Below are 17536 nucleotides of genomic sequence, written 5' to 3'. Positions count from 1 at the left end.
CAAACTGTTTTCCATAGAGGCTGCACCAGTTTGCATTCCCACCAGCAGTGTATGAGGGTTCCTTTTTTGGAGAAGCATTTTTTTAAACTTTTTTTTAAAAATTGAGATAGAACACAGATTAAAAAACAAACAGGGGGCTGGCCCCATGGCCGAGTGGTTAAGTTCGTGTGCTCCACTTCAGTGGCCCAGAGTTTTGCTGGTTCGGATCCTGGGCGCAGACCTAGCACCGCTTATCAAGCCATGCTGAGGCGGCGTCCCACACAGTAGAACTAGAAGGATCTACAACTAGAATATACAACTATGTGCTGGGGCTTTGGGGAGAAGAAGAAGAAAAAAGGTTGGCAACAGATGTTAGCTCAGGGCCAATCTTTAAAAGAAAATAAACACAAATCATAAGCACACACCTCAGTGAATTTCACAAAATGAACACACCGTATATCCAATATCCAGTCAACAAACAACGTTTCCCCAGAAGCTCTAAAGTTTGGTGTCACCAGCCAGTCACCACCTGTGGGGAAACATTGCTACTTTCAGTTTGGCTTTTAGTCACATCTTTACCCTTAGAGCAAGAATTTCCATTCTTAGGGGAAAAAACCCAGCAGTCTCCAGGTGGACATCATTTAACGTTAAGAGATTGGGGTTCTAGTCTTGGCTTGGTTCCAAACTCACTGTGTGACTTCCGGCGTGTCCCTTCTCTCCCCTGGGCCTCAGTTTCCCCACCTGAAAAGCTTAGTGGTTTCCTCAGGCTTTTCTGTTTGGAACTGGAGCTGCAAGCCTGCTCCATGGACCTGAAGTTGTCAGCAGCCCTGGTCTGAGGTTCTCTAGGGGATGCCAGCTCTCTGCATCAGCTGGCGGCCAAGCCACATTCCGTACCGAGTCTGAGTAACCGGCCCGTGTGACCCTGTGGGGTTCGGGCTCAACGTATGTATGTCCCCCTTGGTAGTTGCTAAGAAAAGTCCACAATGGGAGTGGGTTATGTTGAGAATGAGAACTTGCAATGCCTTTTCAGGATAGGCCAATTGCCAATAATTGCCGATACCCGCTAACTTTTACTGAGCACTCACTGTATCCAGGAGCTCTGCTAAGGGCATTACACACATCTCTCATTTCGTCTCCAACAGTCCAGGGAATAGATATTATTCTTACCTCTACTATGTAAGCTAGGGATCCCTTTGGCTACAGGTAAAAGATTCCCTTTTTTAAAAAAAATTTAATTACATCGTATGATGAAATCTGAAGGAAGGCAGATCTCCATTCTTGCAGCAGCTCAAGGTGTCATCTGTGACTACACTTCTTCTGTCTTTCTGTCCAACCATCCTTGTCTGTTCTGGTCAGTTGCAAATGCCCCATCAAGAGATGGAGTCTGTTTTCCCGCCTCCCAAATCGAGGCTGGTCTTGCGACTGTCTTTGATCAACAGGATGCAGTGGAAGTGAGGGTGCAAGAGTCCTGAGTCTAGGCCACCAGAGGCCTTGAGCTTTCATTCTTGTCCTCTCGAAATGCTGCTGCCATGTGAACGAGCCTGGGCTAACGGCCACCTTGTGCAGAGAGAGACTCAGCCATCCCAGTAGGCCCTCGGCGTAAAGATGACCCAGGCAATAACCTTGCTGAGCCCAGCTCAAATTTCTGACCCACAGCATCCTGAGCAAATAAACGATTGTGAAATTTTAAGCCACTACATTTTGGGATGTTTTGCTAGTCAGCAAAACCTAACTGATACAGCTGTGCCGGTTTTTCGTCCTTGGGTTTGTCGTCTGTCTCATGGTCTCATGGTTACAAAACAGCCGTGTAGCTTCATAAAACTGAAGTCAGGGTAGGAAAAAAGGATGGATCAAAAAGAGACTGTTTTTTTCTTTTTTCTGGGACAAAAATCTTACTCAATAGCCTTCATGCTTCGCTGGCAATTCATTAGAACTTGGTCTTAAGCTCACTCCTCACCAGTCATTTGCAAAGGGACACAGCACCATAGTAAATATTGCCACCCGTGAGGTTTCAGGGCCTGCCCTCAGGGAGCTCACAGTCTCCGTGAAGCAAACTGACAATACAAGGCAGCTAGCAAATGCCAGGTGAGGTGCCCAGATGGGCAAGTCTGCAGGAGCTCAGAGGAGAGGGGGATGCATGAGGGTCTGAGTAATCCAGGAAGGCTCCCTGGACGAGGCAGCTCTAGGGTCTGCACCTGAAAGATGTATTGGTCAGTCTCAGAGAACAGAATTACTCTTGCTAATTTATACAGAAAGGACACTATACCAGAGGACTAAGTGGCTTACAGAATTGTCAAAAGAGTTGAAGAAACAGCCACTAGGCTCACCTTGCAGAAGTGACTCCCAAAACCACACAGCAGAACTGGGCTACTAAGTGAGTTCCTGTCCCTTACAATGAGGAAGCTGCCCCCTAGAAGGAGAAACAGCAGCGCTGCTTGCCGGCTCCACCACTTTGCCTTGCTGTGACCCACACAGCACAGCGAGGGCCTGCGTCCTGCTCCATCCCCACTAAACTAACCTCTACATCCGAGTCTTGCACAAGTGCGTCTGATCGGTCAAAAGAAATTACATCCACACCCCCAGCTGCACAGGCGTCTGAGAAACGTGTTTCTAGTTTTCCGTTCGCTGCAGAGATCGCACGCTGCAAGGAGGTGCAACCAGAGATGGTTAGAGTTCGCGGAGAAACCACGTGGGCCTGTAGGATGCTTTGTGGAGGGTTTGTGATAACAAATTCAACATCTTCGATAGCTACAGTGCTGCTCATAATTTCTGTTTCGTCCTGTGTCAGTTCTGCTGTTTTGTTCTTTCCATCTGAGCTGCTGAATTTGTTTGCTAGGCTACATGGTAATCAAGCCAGTCCACTGGGTCCACTACGCATGCGTGAACTTTGTCCTCAGAGCTGGGAGATGCTGGATGCTTTTCACAGGTTTGGACCAGAGCTAGGTCAGCTGCCTAGATGATGATGCGGGACGGAGGGGTAAGGGGACACATCAGAGGCCTCTCTGTGGCCAGGCCAGCTCCTTAGGAGAGAACAAAAGCTCTTGCGTCTGTCCATCCACAGCTGCAGAAATTAAAATGTCTGATGTGTTGGGGGCCTTAGTGTTTCTTGAGTACAGAGGGTGCCTTTGGGGATGCCTGGCATAACTCTCCCTGGGAACTAGTCAATCACCCAAACCATAGGGTAGGACCCAGGCTGTCATGTTCAAGCAACGTGACCAGCCCGCCCCCTGCTGTGGATTGGATCAAGGTAGACTGCTGACCTGACTGAACCAGTCTGTTTCACAAGAATATAGATTTGGCACCAAGAGTTTAGTGTGGGCTGACCTCTTGAATGGAGGAGCTATAAAACACGACGGCTCTTGGTGGCCGTGGCAGAGAAGGAAGAGTATGACAGTGATGCAGTGAGTGACACGGAGAGAAAGTCTCCCAAAGGCCTTCGAGTCCCAAATCTGTGCTCTACCTTTGTCCCTGGAGCTCCAGGAGAAACATCTGGATCCTGTAATTCTTTCCCCTTAGCTTACTTTGGAGGAGGTGGGGTCTCTGTTATTTGCACCCAAGAATCCTAACTATTTACGGGATTCTCTAAGACTGGGAGTTGGGACTTAAAGTCATTTGGGTCCCCAAACCACGGTCCTCATCTTCTTTAATTCAGCCGAGTAGAACAAAGTGCAAATGAGGATCATGGCAGAGAGAGGAGGACAGCTATTTGTTGAGGCCCTACTATGTGCTGGGTGCATTCACATCTGTTATCCTATTAATTGTATCATCATCACTGTTCAGATCAGCCAGAAAGGATGCAGAACAAGGGCTGTATTCCAGGAACTTGACCTTACAGAGTCGTGGGTGTTGGTTACGTTTACCCGTCCGTGGTTGTTGCTCCTGTGTCTGGTGTTGGCCCTGAAGTGAGCAGGCCAGGCAGTTGGAAAGGAAAGACGATTGTGAAGTAGGTAAAAACGAGGAAAACTAGGATCCAAAAGGGTGAGCTGGAACCTATTTCACTCCCTCACCAACCCCGAGCCTCCGACAGGGACGCTGCAGGTGACTGGTGGCAGAAGAAGCTGCACAGGGGCCTGGCCCAGGGTCAGGGGGACCGCGGGAGGAGCCTCAGCCGGAGCAGAGGGGCTGTGGCTGCAACAGCAGGTGAGCCGGCCCAGGCGGCCCGGGCACGGGAGCTGTGCCCACCTCTCCACGCAGACACCCGGCGGCTTCGCTTCCACCTTCCAGCTCTCACACGCGTTCCTCTCGTGGCTGACACCAACCTAGAACCACAAAGGAAGTGGGTTTGCCAGCATACAAAGCCTCCACGTTACTCCATGCCACAACCCGACCATGATGGCTTTCCTTACTGTTTCAGGGAGAGGAAACTGAGGCTCTGGCTGAAACGACCAAGCTCAGGCGAGGAGAAGGAACTGAGTCAAGAACCTGGTCGTCTGTCCCAAAGCCACTGAGGCATCACATGTGGAGAATGCTCACAGTCGGGTCTCCACGGGGAGGACCTTGTCATGCCCGCCTCACCGAGTTCCTGGAAAATCCAGTGAGGCGATGAACGTGGGAGCCCTGTGGAGTCAAGTTTCATATATATTTACATGCAAATATACAAATTAATGTGCTTATTTATGCATGCTCAGTGCACGTAAGCAAAAAGAAGATGAAAACTCTCTGCAGTCTCACCCTGAGTACGGATGCACACGAAGGAGACGGTGACAACGGGTGGCCTGGGAAGCCGCTGGGATTGTCTGAGCTTTCCCCAAGGATCCGTGAAGACAATGTTGTGAGCGACGTGGACCCTGCCAGCCACTCATTTCTGAAGGTGGTCAGAATGAAATGGCTTCAATCCAGTGGATCCTGGTCCAGCCGTCCCCCACCCCCTCCCAAGCCCAGACTCAAGAGTTAACTGAGATCTTCACCACTGCACAACTAAAGCTGGGCATGCGATCAAGTAAACTCGTGTTCACATTTGGCATTGGGGTTTCTCTGGTGGGGAGAAGGAGTGGGGAACCCTCCTCGTCTGGAGACATTCCTGGATAAGCCGCTGGGGTGGAAGGTGAGGGCCCGGCTGGTGGCAGGGTCAGGGCACCAAAGAGAACGAGCCAGCCCGCTCTGCTGACGATTGTGGTTTCCTCCAGGGAGAGAGAAGGCAGGCGGGAGAAGAGAGCAGAGGAGGGAAGGGGGTGAGCTGTGTAGAGATGTTGGGCCTGGACCGCACGGGGCAAAGGACCCGAGGAGAGCCTGGCGCTGGCAGGCCGGACGGATTTTGAGAACAGGGCTGGAGAAGGCGCTGTGGTGTTGCTTAGGGAATATCGCCCTGCGCAGCTCCTCCCCGTGACACCACGCTTCCTTAAAGTCGGCCATTTCCCAGAAGCGTGGCGTGCATTGGCTTTCTTTTCTTTGGTGGGGGATGGTGGTGCTGATGGAGAGGACAGAACGGCGTGGGGAGTTTTCAGGGGACCCACAGTGGAACAGAGAGACCACTTGAGGAAACAGGAGTCCACAGCTGGAATCGACATTGAGGGTATCAGCTGTACTCCTAGCCACCCTGGAAGTTCACAATACCTTATGGAAATCTTTCACAGGGTTGGAGCCAAGAGTTCTGGCCGATCTTATTTAGATCTCGAGAGGCGGGGAGGCCCCAGCTAAGGTAGGGGTTGGATAAAAACATAGCAGATTGCAACTCCAAGCACCATCTCCAAAATACAATTGCAGCAGCGTCTGACGAAGGTTGAGGTAGACATGCCCAGGAAGACCGTGTGCCCAGACCCATGGCATGCATCATAATTGGCCTAAGCCCATCTCAACAGTCCTGTTCTCCACTTTCCCAGCTAAGGGTGGCCTTGTGACCCAGTTCTGGCTAATGAGACCTAAGCCAAAGTCGGCTGAGTTGGGCATAGGGTGGGGTTGGAGGTTCTGAAATCTTTTGTTTTCTCCTCCTGCCTTGAACACAGACATGATGGCTGGTGTGATGGCAGCCACCTTGTTACCATGAGGGAAAGGTCAAGGAACTCATGGAGGCATGTGTCCTGATACAGGTGAGCTGCTGAACCAAGACCAGCAGACACCTATCTCTAGTATTATTATGTTAGAAAAATTAACTTCTATCAGTCTATTGCCACTATAGTAATGTTTTCTGTTTCTTGTACTAAACACATCTCTCACTGGTGCAGAGGTGGATGAAGGAAACCACTCTCCAAATGACTTGGTTTTACTCATGTTTGAGAATTAAAGACAAATTCAGAGGACAATTTGATCCGATGCCTGGAACCAACAGGCTCAGCTCCAGCCCCGGTAGAGAACAGAAAAGAACTGCCAGATTTCATTACGGAAGGCACAGAACAGGCCTCCAGTGAAGCATCAAAGTTAATAGTGTAGCTCAAGCTCATCTGCTGGCAAAGCCGAGGCAGCAAAATGAAGCCAGTGACGGATGCTGCCGTATCAGCGGACGGCTCACTGAGGTTTTAGCGCCTTAATCACCAACAGCTTTAAGATCCCACTGGAGAAACGGTTGATCAAACAGGAGAACGGAGAAGGGGCACGCCCCCTCCAGCTCGCAGGAACAGGAGCAGGCATTCACAGGCAAGAAAAATCAGCCGAGAGTAGGGAACTGTTGTCCCTGGTTTATATAGGAGGACACAGACAGGATGAGAGTTTTAAAGGGCTTTGTTTGTATTTTAATTAATTGACTCATTCATCACACACTTATTAAGTACCTCCTGCGTGCCAGGTCCCATGCCTGGTGTCAGTAAGATACTCTGAGTGTGGTGGGGACAATAAACCATGGACACAGATAATTACAACATAAACCAAAGGGACGTTGGGAGCCGTGATGGGGGAGCAAAATGTGCTAGAATCTCGGGGAGTGACGTAACTCTGACTCTGCGTTTCCAGCGGATGGAGGAGGTGATTCCACTCGGCTGCACAGTTATTGCTGGGGCACACATGACATGAGTGTATATAATAAAAGGAGAGGAGGGAGAGAAAGGGGCTCAGCCCTGAGGCATGGACCCTGTTCCTGATTGGTCCCAGCAACTGGAAAGTACTAATGAGCACATGCATTCGTCCCCTGCGGTGGTTTGAGAGGCTCTAGGCTGGGCACCTTTGGAATGTGGCTGGAGGGGTCATTGCCATTATTCAGAAGAGGACTGAGACTCATAAAGGAGAAGCGTTGCCCACGGCCTCCCAGCTAGAGAGTGCTAAGTCAGGATTTGAGGCCAGGTATGCCTGAATCCAAGTCCACACTGAATCCACACCACCACACTGACTCCTTCTACCCATCAGAACATCTTCGGAAAATCCAACTGAAACCGACTTAAACAGAAAAGGAACCATGTAACCAAAGAGTCTAGATGTACATTCAGGTAAGGGTTGATCCAGCAGCTCAAATGATGTCACCAAAGGCCTACTTTATGTGAGGAAGATTGGCCTTGTGCTAACATCTGTTGCCAATCTTCCTCTTTTTGCTTGAGGAAGATTGTCCCTGAGCTAACATCTGTGCCAGTCTTCTTCTATTTTATGTGGGATGCCACCACAGAGTAGCTTGACGAGTGGTGCTAGGTCCATGCCCGGGATCCAAACCTGTGATCCCCAGGCTGCAGAAGTAGAGGGTGGGAACTGAACCACTTCCCATGGGGCCAGCCCCACGGCCTACTTTCTTTTGATCTCACAATGCTGTGTTGTTTAGCTTCTTTCTCTGGCTCCGTGTTTGCCCCAGCACAGAATAGGCCTGCGTCCTCCTGTGTACACAATGGCCCCGTTGTCCTAGACTTCACATCGTCTATGTAGCATTCTGCCATTGACTAACAGTAGCAGGGGGAAGGCATGCCATGGTAGCCCTCGTAGAAAGCAGAGGAAAACAGCGCCACCTTTCCAGAAATCTTGCCAAACGTTGTCTCACAGCTCATTGGCTCTGGTGGGTCATGCGTCCATCCCTGATGTATCAGGGTGGGTCCCCTGAGGATGACGTTTATACACAGAAAAGACTCTTTTGGATTACTTTAAATTTTAAATTTAATGTTAAATATATGAATTTTAGAATTAAAAACCTAGTTCTTTAAAGTTTTTTTTCTTCTTCTCCCCAAAGCCCCTCCATGCATAGTTATATGTTCTGGTTGTAGGTCCTTCTGGCTCTCCTCTGTGGGACGCCGCCTCAGCACAGCCTGATGAGCGGTGCCATGTCTGCACCCAGGATCCGAACTTGGGAAACCCTGGGCCACCGAAGCAGAGCGCAAACTGAACCACTCAGCCTGGGGCTGGCCCCAGTTCTTTAAACTTTTAAGTTCAGTTTACAAATCCTTACTCTACCTCTAGATCTAGCAAACTTTCATAATCAAGTTTTAGGATCCTTTGCCATTAACTTAAAAATTTTAAACTGCATTATTAAATTTAATAAAGTTGATTTTACTTTTAGGTACTTTAATGATGTGTCTAATAAATAAAGGCTTTTAAATACCGAAGCAATGCCTGCAGATGGCGACTCTGAAGACCTTACGTGTTTCAAATCAATTTACAAACAATATAATCACTTAGACTTTTAAGGTAAAATTGTAAGTTTAAATCAATTATTCAATTACACTTTTTAATTGGAATCATAAATTAATCTCTTAGATACTCCAATATACCAAATAATCTTAAACATTGCAGGTACTTTTTATTTTATTTTATTTTATCTTTTTATTTTGAGGAAGATTAGCCCTGAGCTAACATCTGCTGCCAATCCTCCTCTTTTTGCTGAGGAAGACTGTCCCTGAGTTAACATCCATGCCCATCTTCCTCTACTTTATATGTGAGATGCATGCCACAGCATGGCTTGACAAGTGTTGCCATGTCTGCACCCAGGATCCAAACCGGTGAATCCTGGGCCGCCAAGAAGTGGAACGTGTGCACTTAACCACTGCGCCACTGGGCCAGCCCCATGCAAGTACTTTAAAAATAACAAATATACACAAATTATTTCTAAACAAAATGCACAAAAAAATATTCAAATTGTGGGTATGACTTACCTCGTCATTTCTATTAACAATGCCAACACTTCTTGCAGTTAAAAGACTCTTCCCCATGGAGGAAACATGGTCTTCTAAGCAAGAAGGTCCCCGTCTCAGAGCAAAGAGTGCAGGCGGACCCACAGAAGAGTGGGCTGGGGCCAAACCTGAGCCGCTGGTAGGACGTGCTGAAACCTACTTAGAGTTGCCATACTAGAGATTCCATGATTTCTAGAGAGGTTGTGGCAGAGTGATAATGACAGGGGGAAGGGGAGGGCTTCAGCCACATAGGATATATTGGACCATTGTAATGACTTTGGCTCTGAGTAAGAAGGGAAACCCTTAGAAGGTTTTGAGTAGAGAAGTGGTAGTCTCCTTATTTTAAGGGTGGATGTGAGATCCAGTTATTGCCAGGGAGTTGTGAGAAGAAGTCTGCCTGAGGGCTTCTGGGAAAGATTTCTTTGGTCTTAAAAAGAAACATGAGGAAGAATTCACCCTACCCCACACACCCCTTTTGATTTTCTTCTGGACATTGTCCCATGAAGATGTGGTGCCTGGAGCCATGGCAATCGTCTTGTGATGATGAGGAAGCTAGCTGAAAACAATCTGACACTAAACATGGAAAAGATGCAATTTTTTAAACAACTTTATTGAGATATAATTCACATACCATAAGTTGGCCCTTTTAAATTCAATGGTTTTAAATATATTCACAGAGTTGTGCAACCATCCCCCAAACAATTGTGGAAATTTTTCGTCACCGCAAATACAATATCTTTACCCATTAGCCATCACTCTTCATTTCCCCTCAACTTCCCCAACCCTAGGCAACCATTAAATTACTTTCTGTCTCTCTAGATTTGCCTATTTGGGACACTTTATATAAATGGGATCATACCGCATGGGGTCTTTTGTGGCTGGCTTCTTTTATTCAGCATGTTTTCAAGGCTCTTGCTTGTTGGAGCCTGTATCCATATTTCATTCCTTTTTATCGCTGGACTACATTTCTTTCTATAGATGTACCATTTTTTTTTCATCCATTCATCAGTTGGTGGACATTTGGGTTGTTTCCACTTTTTGGGTTTTATGAATAATGCTGCTATGAGCATTTTTTGTATACACATGTATTTTAATTTCTCTTGGGTGTATGCCTACAAGTCTGGCATTGCTGGGTCATATGGCAACTTTGTGTTTAAGCTTTTGAGGACCTGCCAGACTGGTTTTGCAAAGTGACTGCACGTTTTACCTTCCCACCAATGTACCAATGTACAATGTCCAAGGGTAACAATTTCACCACATCCTTGCCAATGCTTGCTATTGTCTGTCTTTTGCATTACAGCTATCCTAATGGTGGGAAATGGTGTCTCAAGCTTTTGATTTGTATTTTCCTAGTGGTGAATGATGTTGAGCATCTTTTCATGTGATTGTGGCCATTTGTAATTTTTCTTTGGAGACATTCTATTCATTCATATCCTTTGCCCATTTTTAAATTGGGTTATTTGTCTTTTATTGTTGAGTAGTAAGAGTTCTTTATGTATTCTGGATACTTGTCACTTTTCAGATATGCGATTTGCAAATAATTTCTCTCATTCCCTGTGTTATCTTTTCCACTTTCTGGATGGTGTCCTTTGCAGGACAAAAGTTGCTAATTTTAAGGAAGCCCAATTTATCTATTTTTTCCTTTATCACTTACATTTTTGGAATCATGTATAAGAAGTCCTCGCCTAACTTTAGGTCATGAAAATTTACTTGTATTTCTTTTTTCTGAAAGTTTTATACTTTTAGCACACACATTTAGGTCTGTGATCCATTTCAAGTTAATTTTGGTGGATGATGTGAGGTAGGGGTCCAACTTCACTCTTTTGCCTGAGGCTGGCCAGTTGTCTCAGCACCATGTGTTGAAAAGCCTATTCTTTCCCCCATTGCGTTGCCTTGGGACCAGTGTTGAAAATCAATTGACAATAAAAGTAAGGGTTTATTTCTGAACCCTCAGCTTTATTCCATTGATCTGTCTACCCTATGCCAGTACTACGCTGTCTTGATTATTATAGCTTTGTAGTAAGTTTTGAAATCAAGGAGGGCGAGGTCTCCACTTTGTTCTTCTTTTTCAAGATTGTTTTGGCTATTTGGGGCCCCGTGAGATTCCATATGAATTTTAGGATCATTTTGTCAATTTCTGGAAGACAGATAACTTGGACTAGATAGGGATTGCATTGAATCTGTAGATCGGTTTGAGGATTACTGCCTTCTTAACAATATTGAGTCTTTAATTCATCAATATCAGACGTTGTTCCATTTATTTAGGATTTTAGAGCAAAAGCCTTGTACTGATTTTGTTAAATTTATTTCTAAATATTTCCCCCTTTTGATGCTGTTGTAAATGCAACTGTTTTATTAATTTCATTTCATACTGTTCATTGCTAGTGTATAGAAATACAATGGATTTTTATACCTGGTATCCTGCAAACTTGCTGAACTCATTCATTTATTTGAATAGATTTTAATGGTTTCCTTTGTACAAAATTATGTCGTGTGCAAATAGAAATAGTTTTACTTCTTCCTTTCCATCTGAATGCCTTTATTTCTTTTCTCTTGCCTAATTGCTCTAATTACAACCTCCAGAATAGAAGTGGTGAATAGAAACGTTGAGAATGGAATCCATTTCTTGTTCTTGACCTTAGGAGGAAAGTGTTCAGCCTTTCAGCATGACGTATGATGTTAGGTGTGGATTTTTCATAGATTCCTTTTTTCAGGTTGAGGAAATTCCCTGTTCTCTAGTTCGTTGACTTTTATAATACAAAACGGCATTGAATTTTGTCAAATGCTTTCCTGCCTCTGTTGAGATAATTTATGCGGTTTTTGTTTTTCATTCTACTAATATTGTATATTAGTCAAGGTTCTCCAGAGAAACAGACCCAATAGGACAGGCATAGATGTAGATATACATACAGATAGAGATATAAAAGGAGGCTTATTAGGAGGAATTGACTCACATGATTGTGGAGGCTGAGAAGTCCTATGACCTGCCATCTGCAAGCTGGAGTCCCAAAAAAGCCAGTAGCATAACTCAGTCCTAATGTGAAGGCCTCGGAACCAGAAGAGCTGACGGCGTAAATCCCAGACTGAGGACCTGAGGAGATGAGATGAGATGGGCGGAGCCTTCCTTCCTCTGTCTTTTGCTCTCTTCAGGCCCTCGATGGACTGAACGATGTCCACCACGTTGGAGGGCAATCTGGTTTACCAAGTCCACTGATTAGAATGCCAATCTCATTTGGGAGCACACTCATAGATGCACCCAGAAATAACGTGGAGTCTCAACGCCTGTGGCCAGTCAAGTTGACACAAAATTAACCATCCCATATTGTGTATTAATTGATTTTTAGATGTTAAACCAAGCTCACATTCCTGGGATAAATCCCACTTGGTTGTGGTTCATTATACTTTTTATTTGTTGCTGGATTTGGTTTGCAGGATGTTTTTTCAGGATTATTGCTCCTATATTTATGAGGGACATTGATCTGTAGTTTTCTTTCATCTTTTTCCTGGTCTTAGTATTAGGGTGATATCGGCCTCATGGAATTAACTGGGAAGTGTTCTCTCCTGTTCTACTTTCTGGAAGAGTTTGTAAGAGATTGGTGTTAATTCTTTTAACATTTGGTGGAAATCACTGATGAAGTCATATGGGTCTGGTCTTCTATTTGTGAGAAGTTTTTTAAAATTTTTATTTGTTTATTTATTTATTTATTTATTTATTTTTGAGGAAGATTAGCCCTGAGCTAACATCCGTGCCCTTCTTCCTGTATTTTATGTGTGGAATGCCTGCCACTGCATGGCCTGACAAGTGGTGCATATGTCCATGCCCGGGATTCGAAACTGCAAACCCCGGGCCACCAAAGTGGAGTGTGCGAACTTATTGCTGTGCCACCGGGCCGGTCCCTATTTGTGAGAAGTTTTTGATTACCAATTCAATATCTTTACTTGTTATAGATCTATTCAGATTTTCCTTTTTTTTTTTCTTTTGAGACAGTTTTGGTAGCTTGTGTCTTTCTAGGAATCTGTGCATTTTATATAGTTTACTTAATTTGTTGGCATACAATTGTTAATCATATTCCCTTATGATATATCTTAATCTTGTAAGATTGGTAGCGATGGTTCTCTTTCATTCTTGATTTTAATAATTTGAATCTTTTCTCTTTTTTCTTGGTCAGTGTTGCTAAAGGTTTTCAATTTGGTTGATCTTTCAAAGAAGTAGTTTTTGTTTGTTGATTTTCTCTATTGTTTTTATAGTCTCTAGTTCATTAATTTCCACTCTAATATTTACTATTTCCTCCATTTTGCTTTCTTCTGATTTAATTTGCTCTTCTTTTTCCAGTTTAAAGAGTTAAAGTAGAATGTGAGGCTATTGACTTGAGACATTTCTTCCTTTTGAATATACATACGTCTACAAGCACTGCTTTAGCTGCATCCCATAAGTTTTGTTTTTTTGTGTTTTGGTTTTATTAATGTCAAAGTATTCTCAATTTCCCCTGTGGTTTCTATGTTGTTTCATTTTCACATATTCAAGTAATTCCCAAATATTCATTTTTTATTGATTTCTAATTTCATTCCACTGTAGTTGGACAACATACTTTGTATGTTTTTAATCCTCTTAAATTTATTCAGGCTTTTTTATGGCCTGACATATGGGCTATCCTGGAGGACGTTCTACATGCATCTGAGAAGAATGTGTGTTCTGCTCTTGTTGGATGGAGAGTCCTATAGACGTGTCTTAGGTATAATTGGTGTATAGCGTTGTTCAAGTCTTCAGTTTCCTTGTTGATCTTCCATCTAATCACTCTATCAATTATTGAAAGTAGGTTATTGAACTGTCCAACTATTACTATTGAATTGTTTATTTCTCTCTAATTCCATCAGTTTCTGCTTCACGTATTTTACGGCTGTGTTGTTAGGTGCACATATGTTTATAATCGTTATATGTACACAGTGGAATGACCATTTTATCATATAAATGTCCTTCTTTTCCTCTAGTAACAATTTTTTTCTAAAGTCTATTTTGCCTCTTATTTTTACAGCCACTCCAACCCTCTTTTGGTTGCTGTTTGCATGATGGAGCTTTTCCCATCCTTTTAGTTTGAACCTGTTGGTGTCTTTGAATCTGAATGTGTCTCTTGTAGTCATCATGGAGTTGTTTCATGGAGTTAGCATTTTGGTTTTTTTGTTCATTCTTCCAGTCTCCACCTTTTATTTGGAGTATTTAATCCATTTACATTTAATGTAATTGCTGATGAGGTAGGCTTTACTTCTGCCATTTTGCTTTGTTTTCTGTATTTCTTACGTCTTTTGGTTCCTCTATTCCTCCACTACTGCCTCCTTTTGTTATAGCTAAATGTTTTCTAATGTACTGTTTTAATTCCTTTGTCTTTTACTATATTTTTAAAGTTATTTTCTTAGAGATTTCCCTGCAGATTACAATTAACATCTTAAATTATAACAATCTACTTCAGATTCATATCAACTTAATTAAATTAATACATAAATGCTTTGTTCCTTTATAGCTTCATTTCCTCCCTCTCTTTTGTGCTATTATTGTCATACAAATTACATTTTTATATGTTGTAAGTCCATTAAAAGAGTATTATTATTATTGCTTGATGTAAGTGTCTTTTAAATCAGGTAGGAGAAAAAAGTTACAAACAAAATATCCATTTATACTATCTTTTATATTTACCTATGTATTGGTCATTTTTATTTTTTCACACGAATTCAAGTTACTTGCTAACGTCATTTCATTTCAGAATGAAGAACTCCCTTTAGTATCTGTTGCAGGGAAGATCTGCTAACAATACACTTCTCAATTTTTGTTTATGTGGGAATGTCTTAACTTTTTAATTGAACTATAGTTTTACTTAATATTGAATTGTGGTTTTTTGGCACTTTGAATATGTCATCCTACTGCCCTCTGGCCTTCATACTTTCTGATGAGAAATCAGCTGTTATTTTCAAAGATCCTGTGTATGTAATTAGTTGCTTTTTTCTTGATACTTTCAAAATTCTCTCTTTGTCTTCAGCTTTCAACAGTTTGATTATGATGTGTCTAACGTAGATCTCTTTGAGTTTATTCAACTTGGAATTCACTGAGCTTCTTGCATGTTTAGATTAATGGTTTCCAACAAATTTGGAAAGTTTTTGCCCACTATTTCTTCAAATATTCTTTTTTTCCTTTTTGTCCCTTTCTCTCTCACCTCTCCTTCTGGGACTCCCCTTAATTGTGTATTGGTAAGCTTGATGGTATCTCATGGGTCTCTGTGGCTCTTTTTATTTTTCTTCCTTCTTTTTTTCTGATTGTTCTTTATTGTATAATCTCTATCAATCTATCTTCAAATTCACTAATTCTTTTTTCTGCCAGCACAAGTCTACTGTTGAGTCCTGCTAGTGAATTCTTTAATTTCTGTTATTGTACTTCTCAACTCTGGAATTTCTATTTGACTTTATTTGTAATTCTTATCTTTTTGTTGACGTCCTCTACTCAATGAGACATTGTCATTATACTTTCCTTTAGTTATTTTTTTAAGTGAAACCAAACTTATTTATTTAGAGCTATTACTTAAATTACTATTTTAAAAACAAGTTTTTAATATTGTATTTTTAATATCCTATATATCTGTGATTTTGTTTCATTGCTTATAAGGAGACTTTGCTCTTATGAGTGTTTGCTGCATACAAAAAAAAATGTGGGCAACAGTGAAAGAAAGTTGTCTTGTTTTTGAATGGGCCTTGTATTTCCTAGATGCTTTGGCTTAGAATCCAACAGCCAAAGTAGGAAAACTCAGAAATTTTGATTATCTAAATATTTAGCCACATGAGGTGCTTTCCACATTTTGAGATTTGGGAGCAAACCTTTTGCTTAAGGCAGCAAAATGCTCTTGGTGGATTTATCTATGTATTTTTAATGATGATTACATCCAATGTACTCACTGTAGTAAGATTAACAAGAGTGGGCATGCATTTAGTGAAATGCACATTTTCGTTTTGTGGTTCATGCCTTTAACTGATACTGGCATGGAGAACACAACCAGCACACCTCATTCAGCTGGAATTACTCATACCACTAGAAATTATCTCTATTGCCGATGTTAACTTTCCAGATAGCTAAGTCTTACTCATCACTGATGAAAATCAATCTAAAATATATTATGTTTTCTTGTCTTATGAGACAACACTGAACATATTTAGACTCTAAAAAAATCAGAACTGTTGCTAGGAACATCCATTTATGAAATGTGCTATAGTATGGAGAAGGTATACAGCCATTGAAGGCTGTTGGCCTATTCTCTCAGCAGCTCAACCTCTTCATGCTCTTGTGCACAGTATTAAGAACTGATTCTCCTCTGTTAGGCTCTCAGCTTCACGTCTAACTTCTGCTAGTGTGCCTTAGCCCTTGTCCTTTAGTTCTTTAGTTATGGATTCTTTTAGTTCTTTGAATATATTTATTTTGACCTCTTTGAAGTCTTTGTCTGCTAAGTCTGGCATCTGGGCCCTCTCAAAGGCAGCTTCTGTTACCTGCTTCTCCTCTCGATTGGCCATACCTTTTGTTTCTTTGCATGTATCTAATTTTTTTGAAAACTGGAAATTTTAGATAAATATTGGAGCAACTCTAGATAGATTCCCCACCCTCCCCCAGACTTCTTGTTGTTTGCTAGTTTATTTGGTTAGTGACTTTGACTATTTCAGTAAAATCTACTTCTCCCACAGGGTGCAGCCTCTAATGTTGCCTCTTAGAGAGCACGGCCTCCGGCATGAGCACAGTCACCCTCAGATGCCAATGTATTTGGCAGGGCTCTCTTAGACTGTCTTTCATTCTCTCTCTGTTAAGCTGTCTGCCTCTCTCGGTATCACACCTGGCTGTTAGCCCCCATTAATTGACGACTGATTGCTCTATTGTTTTTGATAATGCCCCGGGGCATAAATTTCTCCATAGTCTGCTCCAATAAAATTTGGACTTCTTTGCAGGGATAGTCTTTAAGGCCAGTCTTCAAGGGTTGTTCTCATCCCAGGAGGACTATTCTAGCTGCCTCTTTTCATGATTCTCTCTGTTAAACTACTAGATGGTCTAGGGTTTAGCTTTTTGCTTTCAAGGAGCTACCAACCTCCTTATAATTGCTTACATCAAAGTCTTCATTGTTTTTGATTGCACGCTCAGGCCTGAAATTCCCCCCTATTCTGTTCCCAATAAAGTCAGTTTTGGGGGGGAAAGCATCAAGGTTTTCTGTTCTTCAGGCTTCCCTTCTTCCCCTTGGGCAAAAGCTTTGTACCACTCCTCTAGTAGCCTGCTCTTCTTGCAGTAACATCCCTGCTGCTGTACAAGTAGGGTGCTGGGGTCATGGCCTCTGGTCCTCTTGACTTGCCTCTCCTGGTATGGAACCTCCACCTTATGACTGAGCTGGAGTCAGGCAATCAGGGTCCCAGTATTCTCAGCCTGCCATGACTCGGGTAGAGCCTCTGTTCTGTGAGTGGGGGCTGGATAGAGGAAAGTAGTCCCAGACCTCTCAGCCACTCTTGCCTGGAATTAGCCTCTGCAGCCTGGA

General features: G+C 43.1%; 1 protein-coding gene across 7 annotated transcripts in view; it reads left to right on the top strand.

Moving 5' to 3' along the window:
* Positions 1 to 17536, top strand: part of STK35 (serine/threonine kinase 35) — a 126345-nt gene that overhangs the window by 73451 nt on the left and 35358 nt on the right. The window lies entirely within an intron of this gene.

Source organism: Equus quagga, chromosome 12 (genome assembly GCF_021613505.1).
Source record: "Equus quagga isolate Etosha38 chromosome 12, UCLA_HA_Equagga_1.0, whole genome shotgun sequence".
Classification (NCBI taxonomy): Eukaryota; Metazoa; Chordata; class Mammalia; order Perissodactyla; family Equidae; genus Equus; species Equus quagga.
Note: the sequence above shows the minus strand (reverse complement) of the source record. Positions and strands in the feature narration are given on the sequence as shown.